The sequence below is a fragment of the Phyllobates terribilis genome, unplaced genomic scaffold, assembly GCF_046119375.1.
Source record: "Phyllobates terribilis strain yellow unplaced genomic scaffold, ASM4611937v1 Scaffold_364__1_contigs__length_1914224, whole genome shotgun sequence".
In the NCBI taxonomy this organism is placed as follows: domain Eukaryota; kingdom Metazoa; phylum Chordata; class Amphibia; order Anura; family Dendrobatidae; genus Phyllobates; species Phyllobates terribilis.
The window spans coordinates 1654653-1667085 of NW_027363124.1; the positions used below are offsets into that span (position 1 = coordinate 1654653).

The 12433-nt window shown below is 46.2% G+C and overlaps 1 protein-coding gene across 1 annotated transcript in view; it reads right to left on the reverse strand.

Annotated features, from left to right (window-relative positions):
* LOC141222887 (uncharacterized) overlaps nucleotides 1–12145 on the reverse strand; it is a 69044-nt gene extending 56899 nt beyond the window's left edge. The window contains exon 1 of the mRNA XM_073666720.1: nucleotides 12087–12145. The gene's annotated coding sequence lies outside the window, so the exon portion shown is untranslated. The remainder of the gene's footprint in view (nucleotides 1–12086) is intronic.
* Nucleotides 12146–12433: the final 288 nt, after the last annotated feature.

Genomic DNA, 12433 nt, shown 5'->3' on the forward strand with positions numbered 1-12433 from the left:
GTGTGATGCACAGTGCAAAAAAATGTGCAAAAAAGATGAAAAATAGTGTATAAGATAAATACACCACATGATAAATACCCCACCAGGCCTCTTTAGTGTTGGCTGGGTGAATTGGGGCATATGTCTTGTGGGCTTGTATGTATATAGTGCTTGGCAGCCCGTCTAATCTAATAGTATGGGCGTCATCAATAGGCTGCAAGCCAGACAATGTGCATCACACATATCTGTGTGACTGGCGCCCTATGCAGACTCCATTGGTGTGCATGTATAATACTACACAGCCACACCCTCCATGAAATAGTAGGTTAGTGAGTGGCTGTCTGCATCAGTATTTTGCACATGTGCTGGCCCCGCCTTTATCATTGAGGCTTGCCGCATCCTGCAGTGCATTGGTGATCTGACCTGGTGTTGGTAAGGCATTATCTTTTAAGCTATGTGCCCACGATGAGAAACAAACTGGCCAAATGCATAATATAAGACGAACCCTGGAGCTGAAAACAATGAATCAGACACCAGGTTCATATTGCCTACTCGTTGATCAGATGCAAAAAAGGAGAACAAAGAGAGCAATATGGCAAAACAGACAGCAATTTTATTCAAAAATACATTAACAAAGTGTTAAAAGTCATATGGAGATAACACAGCAATGAGGTAAAAAGAGGTGCCAGAACTAAGGCATCTCCTGGAGATCATACAGTGGGATATCCGACCCTGGCAGGTACATCTAACAGGAGGACAAGGAGTCCAGATATGGGTGCATAGATAGATCAATCAAAAACCCTCAATTGAGAGGGAAACAGCCCCATTGTGGGGCGGGAAATCCAATACAGTCAGTAAAACAGTATATTGAGTCTAATGCAATAATTAGTGACTGACAAGGACTTAAAGCAATAAATAAAAAATGCACCCATATCAGGCACCAATATATAGTAGATTGCAGTGTCCAGGACGCACCTAGAGTCTAGTACATGGCACTCACCCAAGCAAGCAGAAGGGTAGAAACCTGAGTATAGAACAGTCGGCCAGATCCCAGGGGAGCCACAGAAAGTGCAGGTAGTAAAGGACGCGCCCCGACGCGCGTTTCGCTTCTTCTTTCTCAAGAGGCGCCGTCACGTGCCCACGATGCAGAAATGCTCCGGATATTTTCCTTAGTGTTTCGGCATCTCCCTGGCAGAAAAAACGCATGTGGATTGTACGGAAGTGAAGCGTTCTTCACATGCATTTCCGCAAGCGGGTTGTCATGCGCTTTCCAAGCCATTTTAGCATCACTTGGAAAATGCTTGACAACTTGGTCACACTATATAAATACATGCAACCGGCATGGATTTATATAGGGTGACCGAAAGAATGGTAAAAAATAAAAAATAAATATATACTTACCTTCTGATGGCCCCCGGTGTCTTTATCCAATGCGTCCTGGCTTGCCGGCAGCTCGCGGTAGACTAAAGGACCTGCTGACGTCAGCGGTCGCGTGACCCATCACATGACTAGTTGACGTCATGGCAGGTCCTTTTCAGACCATCGCGAGCTACCGGCAAGCGGAGAAGCATTGCTAAGGACACCGGGGGCCATCAGAAGGTAAGTATAATGTATATTTTTTATTTTATTCTTTTTTTTACAGGTTCTATGGTACCCAGGTCCGGAGGAGAGTCTCCTCTTCTCCAAACCTGGGTACCATCCGCACATTGAAACGCATGGATTCCGCATCATCAGATGCTATGATGCGGATTCCATGTGTTCCAATGTAAGTCAATGGCGGCGAAAATGCCGCGCTAACGCAAAATAATTGGTAGTGCTGCGGAATTTTCCGCAATGATAATCCGCAGCGGAAATTTCCGCAGCATGTGCACAGCACATGGGATTATCATTGGGGAACATGGCAGACCTTCTACCAAGCGTTTTTTAAGCACTTCTGCAGCGGAATTGCCGCTGCGGAAACGCTTAAAAAACGCATAGTGGGCATACAGCCTTACTGTGATGTTTTTTGAAATCATGTCCAATGTTCACCATTTTTAATGTTTAGTGTTAGGACTCGCAAGTATGAGGACCCTTGACGTTTGGGTTGCGAGCTTGTGTATTTTGGCCAAAATATCGACCAATACCTCATGTGGTGTATTTATCTTCTACACTATTTTTCATCTTTTTTGCACATTTTTTTGCAGGATGCGGCCAGGCCTCTTTAGTGTTGGCTGGGTGAATTGGGGCGTCTGTCTTGTGGGGGTGCACGTATATAGTGCTGGGCAGCCCACCTGATCTAATAGTATGGGCGTCATCAACAAGCTGAAAGCCAGAAACTGTGCATCGCACATATCTGTGTGACTGGCGCCCTATGCAGACTCCATCGGTGTGCGTGTATAATACTATACAGCCACCCCCTTCATGAATTGGTAGGTTAGTGAGTGGCTGTCTGCATCAGTATTTTGCACATGTGCTGGCCCCGCCTTTGTCATGGAGGCTTGCTGCATCTGGTGTTGGTAAGGCATTATCTTTTACAAAGGTTCTATTGGCCCGGGAAATATTTAAGTATTGCAGGTCTTGCCCTACGTGCCAGTTAACCGCCCCCACCTCTCACTTTTGAAGTCCCCTCGTGCCATTGCCCATTATTGAAGTGCCGTTCGAGAGAATTGCTATGGACTTGGTCAGTCCCCTGGTTGAATGTGCTCGTGGGCATCAATTTATATTGGTTATCCTGGACTATGTCACACGCTATCCTGAAGTGATTCCACTGAGAAACTCCTCCGCAAAGAATATATCCTGTGAGTTTTATCCCCAACAGGCTTACCAAAGGGAGATACTCACCGACCAGGAAATTCCCTCTATGAGTAAGGTGATGAGGGAGTTATGCAAAGCCCTCCAAATCTCCCAACTGAGGACTTCAGTATACCATCCTCAGCCAGATAGCCTAGTCGAAAGGTTTAACAAGACTCTGAAGAGTATACTGAGGAAGGACATAGAAAGGGACAGTAGAGACTGGGACTGTCTCCTACCGTATCTGTTGTTCTCCAACCGAAAGGTTTCACAGGCCTCTGCAGGGTTCTCGCCATTCGAAATTCTGTATGGCTGACATTCGCGGGGTCTTCTGGATGTCACAAAGGAAATCTGGTAAGCCGAATTCATGCCCCACAGGAGTGTCATTGAGCACGTTGCTCTGATGCAGGAGAGGAATGTGAAGGTGATGCCCATCGTAAAAGAACATCTTCTCCAGGCACAAGAAGCTTATGCCAGAGTCTACAACCGGTCAGCCAGAGTGAGGCAATTCAATCCGAGAGACCGGCGTCCTCATGCTAATAACTACGGTGGAAAGTAAGTTCTTGGCCAAGTGGCAAGGGCCGTATAAGATGGTGGAAAAAGTGGGTGAAGTGAACTACAAGGTTCATCAACCGGGACGACGTAAGCCGTACCAGATATACCACATCAACCTCATCAAGCCGTGCCAAGACAGAGAGGCTGTGGAAGCTCCATACTTGCTGGGCAAGCTAGAAGGTGACGTTGGAGGAGTCGCAATAGCGGAAACGCTAACGAAGGCCAAGAAACAGCAGTGTCGGGAGTTGATGCAGAAGAACAGGGATATGTTCTCGGAATTGTCGGGCTGCTCAAGGGTCACAGAACACAAGATTCTGACGGAGCCACATGTGCAGGTGAACTTGAAGCCCTATCTGATACCTGAGGCCCGACGAGAGTTGATATCCAAAGAGGTAGCTTGTATGCTGAAGCTCAGTGTCACTGAAGAATCCAAGAGCAGTTGGTCGAGCCTGATCGTCTTGGTCCCAAATCCCAATGGTGAGTGGAGATTTTGCAACGACTATCGGAAGTTGAATGAGGTTACCAAATTTGATGCATATCCAATGCCACGCGTCGTCGAGCTGATCAAGAGGCTTGGGCCAGCAAGGCACATAACCACCTTGGATCTGACGAAGGAATATTGGCAGATCCCCATGACACAGGTAGCCAAAGAGAAGACTGCGTTTTCTACGCCCGACGGATGCTTCCAGTATGCCCGGATGCCGTTTGGACTGCAGGGGCCCCTGCAAAATTCCAGAGAGCTATGGATTGCATCCTTGCATCCCATAAGAAATATGCACAACATACCTGGACAATACTATCTTCAGTCCAGACTGGGAGAGTCATCTGGAAAAGATTCAGGCTGTGTTTGATGCTCTGAGGAAGGTGGGGTTTTCAATAAACTCGAAGAAATGTGGCATGGGGAAATAAGAAGCCAAGTACTTCGGATATGTAGTGGGTAGAGTTGAGATAAAACCCCAAAATACTAAAGTAGAAGCAATCCAAAATTGGCTGAGACTGGTGTCGAAAAAGTAAGTCAGAGCCTTCCTGGGAATCGTGGGATACTACAGGAAATTCATCCCAAACTTCGCCATGATGGCCGCACCCCTGACTGACCTCCTTAAAGGGACAAAATCAGCCAAGGCCAAGTGGACTGCAGAGGCGGAGACGTCCTTTCAAAAGATGAAATTGGCTCTGTGTAGGCAACCGGTCCTGGTTGCCCCGGACTTCAATAAAGAGTTTATACTCCAGACAGATGCCTCAAATGTCGGGATAGCAGCAGTCCTTTTCCAGGAGATACACTGGGAGGAGCACCCAGTCCTCTACCTGAGTAGAAAGCTGTCCTCCAGCGAAAAAAATTATTCGGTCATAGAGAAGGAACGCTTTGCTATAAAGTGTGCAGTGGACACCTTACCGTACTATCTGTTAGGTCGAAAATTTAGATTATTATCCGACTATGCTCCACTCAGATGGATGAGGGAAAAAAGTTAAAAAATGCCAGAGTCACCCTTGAATTTGTAGCCCTACAGGACTCCTACTTCCCTGTAGAACATAGAGCAGGGAAGCTACATGGTAATGCCGATGCTCTCTCGAGAATCCCTTGTCTGGTAGTAAAAGGTGTCAAGCCCACGGCTTTAGGCAGAGGGGGGGGTATGTAAGGTGGCAAATGGTCGCGTAGTCGATGAGAGGTATGTGTCACAGAGATGGCTGGTCTCTGTGATGTAACCCAGAGTGTTTCTCTAGGGCACATAAGCACTAAGAGGATCGTTTGGTGCACCTGGGAGTCGGGTTACGGGTAGCTAGGAGAGAATGGGTGAGTCCAGCTACCCACATACCTCACCTCTGGGTGTGGTTAACAGCCTATAAAATGAAGGCTGTTGTTTGGCACATGGTCTGTATGTTTGGAGGTAGAAGGCCTACTGTGTATGTTTGTCTTCAGACCAAGCCAGGACACTGGACGCTACCCCAGCTTGTGTGCCACACAGGCCTGGCTGAGCAGAGACCTGCTAAGGACATTTACTTTGTTTGCCTGATCTAAAGGCCATTTGCTTTTCTGTTTGGCTTCTGGGTTTATGAAGTAATAAACCCACATGAAATTTTAAAGGAACATGCCTCCTGTTTTCCTCCCATTGTGCCCCAGTGAGTAAAACCCCTACAATATGTATAAAGGAAAGGGTATGGTACTCAGAGAATGTTTCAATAATCCGCCTCAACACATTTTCCCAACAGGTTCATTAGGAGGCTTGATAGAGGGATAATAATTCATGATGTTCAGCATAGTGTGCCTAATAGCCAGGTGTCCATGTTTAAATATCCCACTTCATCCAAAATCCCTCCCAGATTAGGAGGCTCATTCCCATTCCTAGAGGTGAATTTTCACAGGATATACAGAATAGAGTCTGTCTACAATAATATACTGCGCCTACGCTACTTCTCATGAGCTAGAGGTCCGATAATGTCCATCACCTAATGTGCATGTCGGGAAGTGACGTGCTTTATGCTGAAACACCAGATAAACTGATTGCCGCCGCGCCACTCGTACCTGTGACTGCGCATGCCCGTAGTTATCATTCCATCTAGGATCATTATCCACAACTGTGCATGCCCAGATGTCTGCGTTCCACACCGGAGCGCATATGGTATTGGATTGCATTCCACCAACAGAAAAATCCTCTCTCTGAGATCAGTATCATGGGAGACTAAAAATAAGTATTGCACATCCCCCCATCATGCAATCGGCATGTGGATCTACTTTATCACTACAAAATATATGGGATGGTGGCCCACAGTATACTCCTAAATGGTCATATTTGACCCCTATTGCATAATTAGAGATACACAAGGAACACCACACTTGCTAGTTACTAAATAGTATAATTGGGATATAACGGATAAGAAATAATTCTGATATAGAAGCTCAGATCTCTTGATGAAGTAAAACAATATGTGAACCTCGTTCACAGGGAACTGAATAGCAATGGGTAGAGTATAAAATGTAATCCGGAATGGGTCATACAAAACAGGCATAGGAAATTTGCTCATTCAGTCCCTTAGGGCCTAGTGAATCCAGTCTGGAAATCCACTCACTTTCCTTTTTGAGGATACATCTATTAAGATCACCACCTATCACATTGGGTTTAACCACTTCAATGATGCAAAAGGAGATTTCTCTTGTTTCACCTCATTGTGCACTGTTCATGTGTCTCACTAATGGGGTGTCCTGATGTCACGCCAGGTGTGAGTGCAACGCAGAGAGTCACGCCAGGTGTGAGTGCAACACAGAGGAGAAAGGGAAAGGGAGCCCAGATACTAGGGAAAAGGGGGAAGAGGTGACCTCCTAATCTGGACTAGCATCACCCTGTCTCTCCCTAACGTCCCTATACAGCCTCCACAGCTGTCGCCCATCACATGCCTCGCCCAACTATCCCTGGCATAAGGCTATAGCTGGGGGTGGAAGGAGATGAGCACTAGTCTACCTCCACTAGCACTCTAAAGACAAAAGGGGAAGACAACACAGGGGAATTACAACTTCGCTTTAGAGGAAACTCCAACAGGGCACACGGCCTCAAGACTCCAAAGAGGACGTGATGCTGCTTCAGCCAAGTTCCAAGTAGAAATGAGTATACCCGGCGACGCCAACATAGACACACCAGGTATATATACACCCAGACTAAATGGAAGTAGAATCTGGGTCCTAAACACAGCCTCCCATCTAGGCAGATGTCTGCATTGCCAAACGTGGAGATCACTTGCAAACCCCTGCAAGGCGACTGTCACCTTTGACACACCGTGACACCCAACCATGGCGTATTTCGCCCAAATGCCCCCTTCACACTCCTCTTAGACTGCCTCTTGGTCGTGCATACATAATCTAGGAGGTAGGGGCATGTGGCCACATATACAAGTCCTGAGGTTTTACAGTTGGAATAATCTCTCTGAAAAAAGGTTTCACCTGTAGAGGAACTCGAGAAAGATTTACATGGTCTCATTCAATTACAGTGCTAGCCAAAAGTATTGGCACCCCTGCAATTCTGTCAGATAATACTCAGTTTCTTCCTGAAAATGATTGCAATCACAAATTCTTTGATATTATTCTCTTCATTTAATTTGTCTTCAATGAAAAAAACACAAAAAGAATTGTCCTAAAGCCAAATTGGATATAATTCCACACCAAACCTAAAAAAGGGGGTGGACAAAAGTATTGTCACCCTTTGAAAAATCATGTGATGCTTCTCTAATTCGTGTAATTAACAGCACCTGTAACTTACCTGTGGCACCTAACAGGTGTTGGCAATAACTAAATCACACTTGCAGCCAGTTAACATGGATTAAAGTTGACTCAACCTCTGTCCTGTGTCCTTGTGTGTACCACATTGAGCATGGAGAAAAGAAAGAAGACCAAAGAACTGTCTGAGGACTTGAGAAAACAAATTGTGAGGAAGCATGAGCAATCTCAAGGCTACAAGTCCATCTCCAAAGACCTGAATGTTCCTGTGTCTTCCATGCGCAGAGTCATCAAGAAGTTTAAAGCCCATGGCACTGTGGCTAACCTCCCTAGATGTGGACGGAAAAGAAAAATTGACGAGAGATTTCAATGCAAGATTGTGCGGATGGTGGATAAAGAACCTCGACTAACATCCAAACAAGTTCAAGCTGCCCTGCAGTCCGAGGGTACAACAGTGTCAACCCGTACTATCCATCGGCGTCTGAATGAAAAGGGACTGTATGGTAGGATACCCCACTTCTTACCCCGAGACATAAAAAAGCCAGGCTGGAGTTTGCCAAAACTTACCTGAGAAAGCCTAAAACGTTTTGGAAGAATGTTCGCTGGTCAGATGAGACAAAAGTAGAGCTTTTTGGGAAAAAGCATCAACATAGAGTGTACAGGAAAAAAAAGAGGCATTCAAAGAAAAGAACACGGTCCCTACAGTCAAACATGGCGGAGGTTCCCTGATGTTTTGGGGTTGCTTTGCCGCCTCTTGCACTGGACTGCTTAACCGTGTGCATGGCATTATGAAGTCTGAAGACTACCAACAAATTTTGCAGCATAATGTAGGGCCCAGTGTGAGAAAGCTGGGTCTCCCTCAGAGGTCATGGGTCTTCCAGCAGGACAATGACCCAAAACACACTTCCAAAAGCACTATAAAATGGTTTTAGAGAAAGCACTGGAGACTTCTAAGGAGTCCAGACCTGAATCCCATAGAACACCTGTGGAGAGATCTCAAAATGGCAGTTTGGAGAAGGCACCCTTCAAATATCAGGGACCTGGAGCAGTTTGCCAAAGAAGAATGGTCTACAATTCCAGCAGAGCATTGTAAGAAACTCATTGATGGTTACCGGAAGCGGTTGTTTGCAGTTATTTTGGCTAAAGGTTGTGCAACCAAGTATTAAGCTGAGGGTGCCAATACTTTTGTCCGGCCCTTTTTTGGAGTTTTGTGTGAAATGATCAATGATTTGATTTTTGCTTCATTCTCTTTTGTGCTTTTTCCTTGCAAGCAAATTAAATGAAGAGAATAATACCAAAGAATTTGTGATTGCAATCATTTTCAGGAAGAAACTGAGTATTATCTGACAGAATTGCAAGGGTGCCAATACTTTTGGCCAGCACTGTACATGTACAACTTTCTACACATCTAAATAAACCACAGATTCTTCTATCTTGCCATGTCCCCTTGGGTGCAGTTTTTTTTTTAGAAACTATGCACTAAACGGTCCCTAATTGACCAACCCTTTCTGAAAGTTATTGTGGGAGTAGATCACACAGCACCCTCAGGTCCAGGTCGGCCACAAGTACATCCTAGTGTTTTCTGAGGATATTAAAGATATGGTCACTCTGATTGTCACAAGTTCCTATTACTTGTGTTATCCCATATTTTTCTTGGTGTCTTGGTTAGGTATGGAGGAGTGTCTCTCTTTGTTTTTCTGCAAACAATCGTGCGGAATCCAAAATGTACTGTGGGTACCTTTTTCCCTGAATCTGGTGTTTATGTCTATTGCCTGTATATTAATATCTGTGACATTAGAGCAGTTTCTTCGCAACTGTAAACATTAGCACTTGGATATTGTTTTTTTTTTAAGGAGGATGGGGTGGTGGCTATCCCACTTTAATAGTTTATGGTAGATGAGTGTCCCTAGGGTCCAAACCAGGGCTGTGGAGTCGGAGTCGGTACCCATTTTGGTGGAGTCGGAGTCGGTATAAAAGGGACCCACTCCGACGCCTAAAATATGTAGTAAATTGGGTACAATAGTTCAATGCAGTTTGTGAGGAATATTTTTTCATAAGAATTTGGGAAAGTTATGAAATGTCTTATAAATGCCTGTCCTATTCCTGATCTAAGGGTCTAGACTTTTAGCTGAGAAAAATGTGTCCTACTGTAAATTTATCACTTAAACATGAGCCATGTATGAGGGAGTTGGAGTCGTGAAGTCGGAGACGGTGTCATGGAAATTTAGAAGTAGGAGTCGAAGGTTTGGCTTACCGACTCCACAGCCCTGGCTCCCATCCCGTACTTTCTTGATTGGTACATTCAGGAAAGGCAACTGGTAATAATTAAACTGATATAAATCTAAGGCCCCACTCTATGGATATTGAGTTCCCTGACAAATTCAAGAAATTGTTCACTCGTCCTTGACCAGATGATAAAAATGTTGTCTATATATCTATATCATGACCTAATATATGGTTGCCACCACTTATAATCATCCCTGAGTATTTTGGTTTCCTCCCACCAGCCCAGGAATAGATTAGCAAATGAGGGGGCACAGGGGCTCCCCATCGCAGTACCCCTGAGCTGGTGGAAGTACTTCCTGCCAAAAGAAAGACGTTATGAGTAAGAATTAATTTTAGAAGATCCTCCACAAAGTCATTATGTCTGCTACACTCTACGGATCTCGATTTCTATAAACATCTTACGCCTCTGATATAATTCTCATGCGATATATTACTGTACAAAGCCTCGATATCTAGTAAGGCCTGCTCCCCTACATGCATGTATACATGCTCGAGGGTCTACATGTAGGGGAGCAGGCAAAGGGAAAACCATTGCCGGAGGGATTATTCCAACAGTAAAAATTCAGGACGTATTCCAACTGCAGGACCTCAGGCGATACTGTGGGAACATTATACTGTGTGAGGGCATCATCCATACTGCATAAGGGGCATAATGGGGGGCATCATACATCCTGCATAAGGGGCATAACGGGTGCATTACACTGTGTGGGGCATCATACATACTGCATAAGGGCATAAAGGGGGCAGTACACTGTGTGGGGAATCATACATACTGCATAAGGGGCATAATGGGGGCATTACACTGTGTGGGGGCATCATACATCCTGCATAAGGGGCATAATGGAGGCATTACACTGTGGGGGGCATCATACATCCTGCATAAGGGGCATAATGGGGGCATTGCACTGTGTGGGCATCATACATCCTGCATAAGGCGCATAATGGGGGCATTACACTGTGTGGGGCATCATACATCCTGCATAAGGGACATAATGGGGGCATTACACGGTGTGGGGCATCATACATACTGCATAAGGGGCATAATGGGGGCATTACACTGTGTGGGGCATCATACATACTGCATAAGGGGCATAATGGGGGCATTACACTGTGTGGGGCATCATACATACTGCATAAGGGGCATAATGGGGGCATTACACTGTGTGGGGGCATCATACATACTGCATAAGGGGCATAATGGAGGCATTACACTGTGGGGGGCAACATACATCCTGCATAAGGGGCATAATGGGGGCATTACACTGTGTGGGGGCATCATACATCCTGCATAAGGGGCATAATGGGGGCATTACACTGTGGGGGGCATCATACATCCTGCATAAGGGGCATAATGGGGGCATTACACTGTGTGGGGGCATCATACATCCTGCATAAGGGGCATAATGGGGGCATTACACTGTGTGGGGCATCATACATACTGCATAAGGGGCATTACACTGTGTGGGGCATCATACATCCTGCATAAGGGGCATAATGGGGGCATTACACTGTATGGGGGCATCACACTGTGGGGGGCATCATACATCCAGCATAAGGGGCATAATGGGGGCATTATACTGTGTGTGGGCATCATACATCCTGCATAAGAGGCATAATGAGGCCATTACACTGTGTGGGGGCATCATACATACTACATAAGGGGCATAATGAAGGCATTACACTGTGGGGCATCATACATCCTGCATAAGAGGCATAATGGGGGCATTACACTGTGTGGGGCATCATACATCCTGCATAAGGGGCATAATGGGGGCATTACACTGTGGGGGCATCATACATCCTGCATAAGGGGCATAATGGGGGCATTACACTGTGTGGGGGCATCATACATCCTGCATAAGGGGCATAATGGGGGCATTACACTGTGTGGGGGCATCATACATCCTGCATAAGGGGCATAATGGGGGCATTACACTGTGGGGGCATAATACATACTGTATAAGGGGCATAATGGAGGCATTACACTGTGTGGGGGCATCATACATCCTACATAAGGGGCATAATGGGGGCATTACACTGTGTGGGGCATCATACATCCTGCATAAGGGGCATAATGGGGGCATTACACTGTGGGGGCAGTAAAGGGGTCCTGTACTATGAGAACAATACGTTTCCTCCCTTCCTGTCTCCATAGTTGGGTCGTATGTATCTATTACAGGAAACAGATCAAAAACCTTATGATTCTTATAAAGGGGCAACACAAGACCCTAAAAGAGTCTCGGTGCTGAAGGGGTTAATGCCCCCTGCGCCCAGTAATGGGGTCTCCACATACCTCCACCTGCAGAGCCGCCACCACATATATGGCTGCTCTGTGCGCACAGGAGCTGTGATGAGGTCACAGGAGGGGAGGAGTCAGGGGTCACATGATCAGGGGCCTCAGTGGATGCAGGACTCTGCTGTGCTGGTTGTCATGGTGCTGGATGAGCTGAAGTTTATGTGTGGGGTCAGGAGGGGTTTACAGTGTGGATGTAGCAGAGCCGTGTGTGTACGAGGTGTACGGAGCAGAGCCGCGTGTGTACGGAGCGGAGCCGTGTGTGTACGAGGTGTACGGAGCGGAGCCGTGTGTACGAGGTGTACGGAGCAGAGCCGTGTGTGTGCAAGGTGTACGGAGCGAAGCCG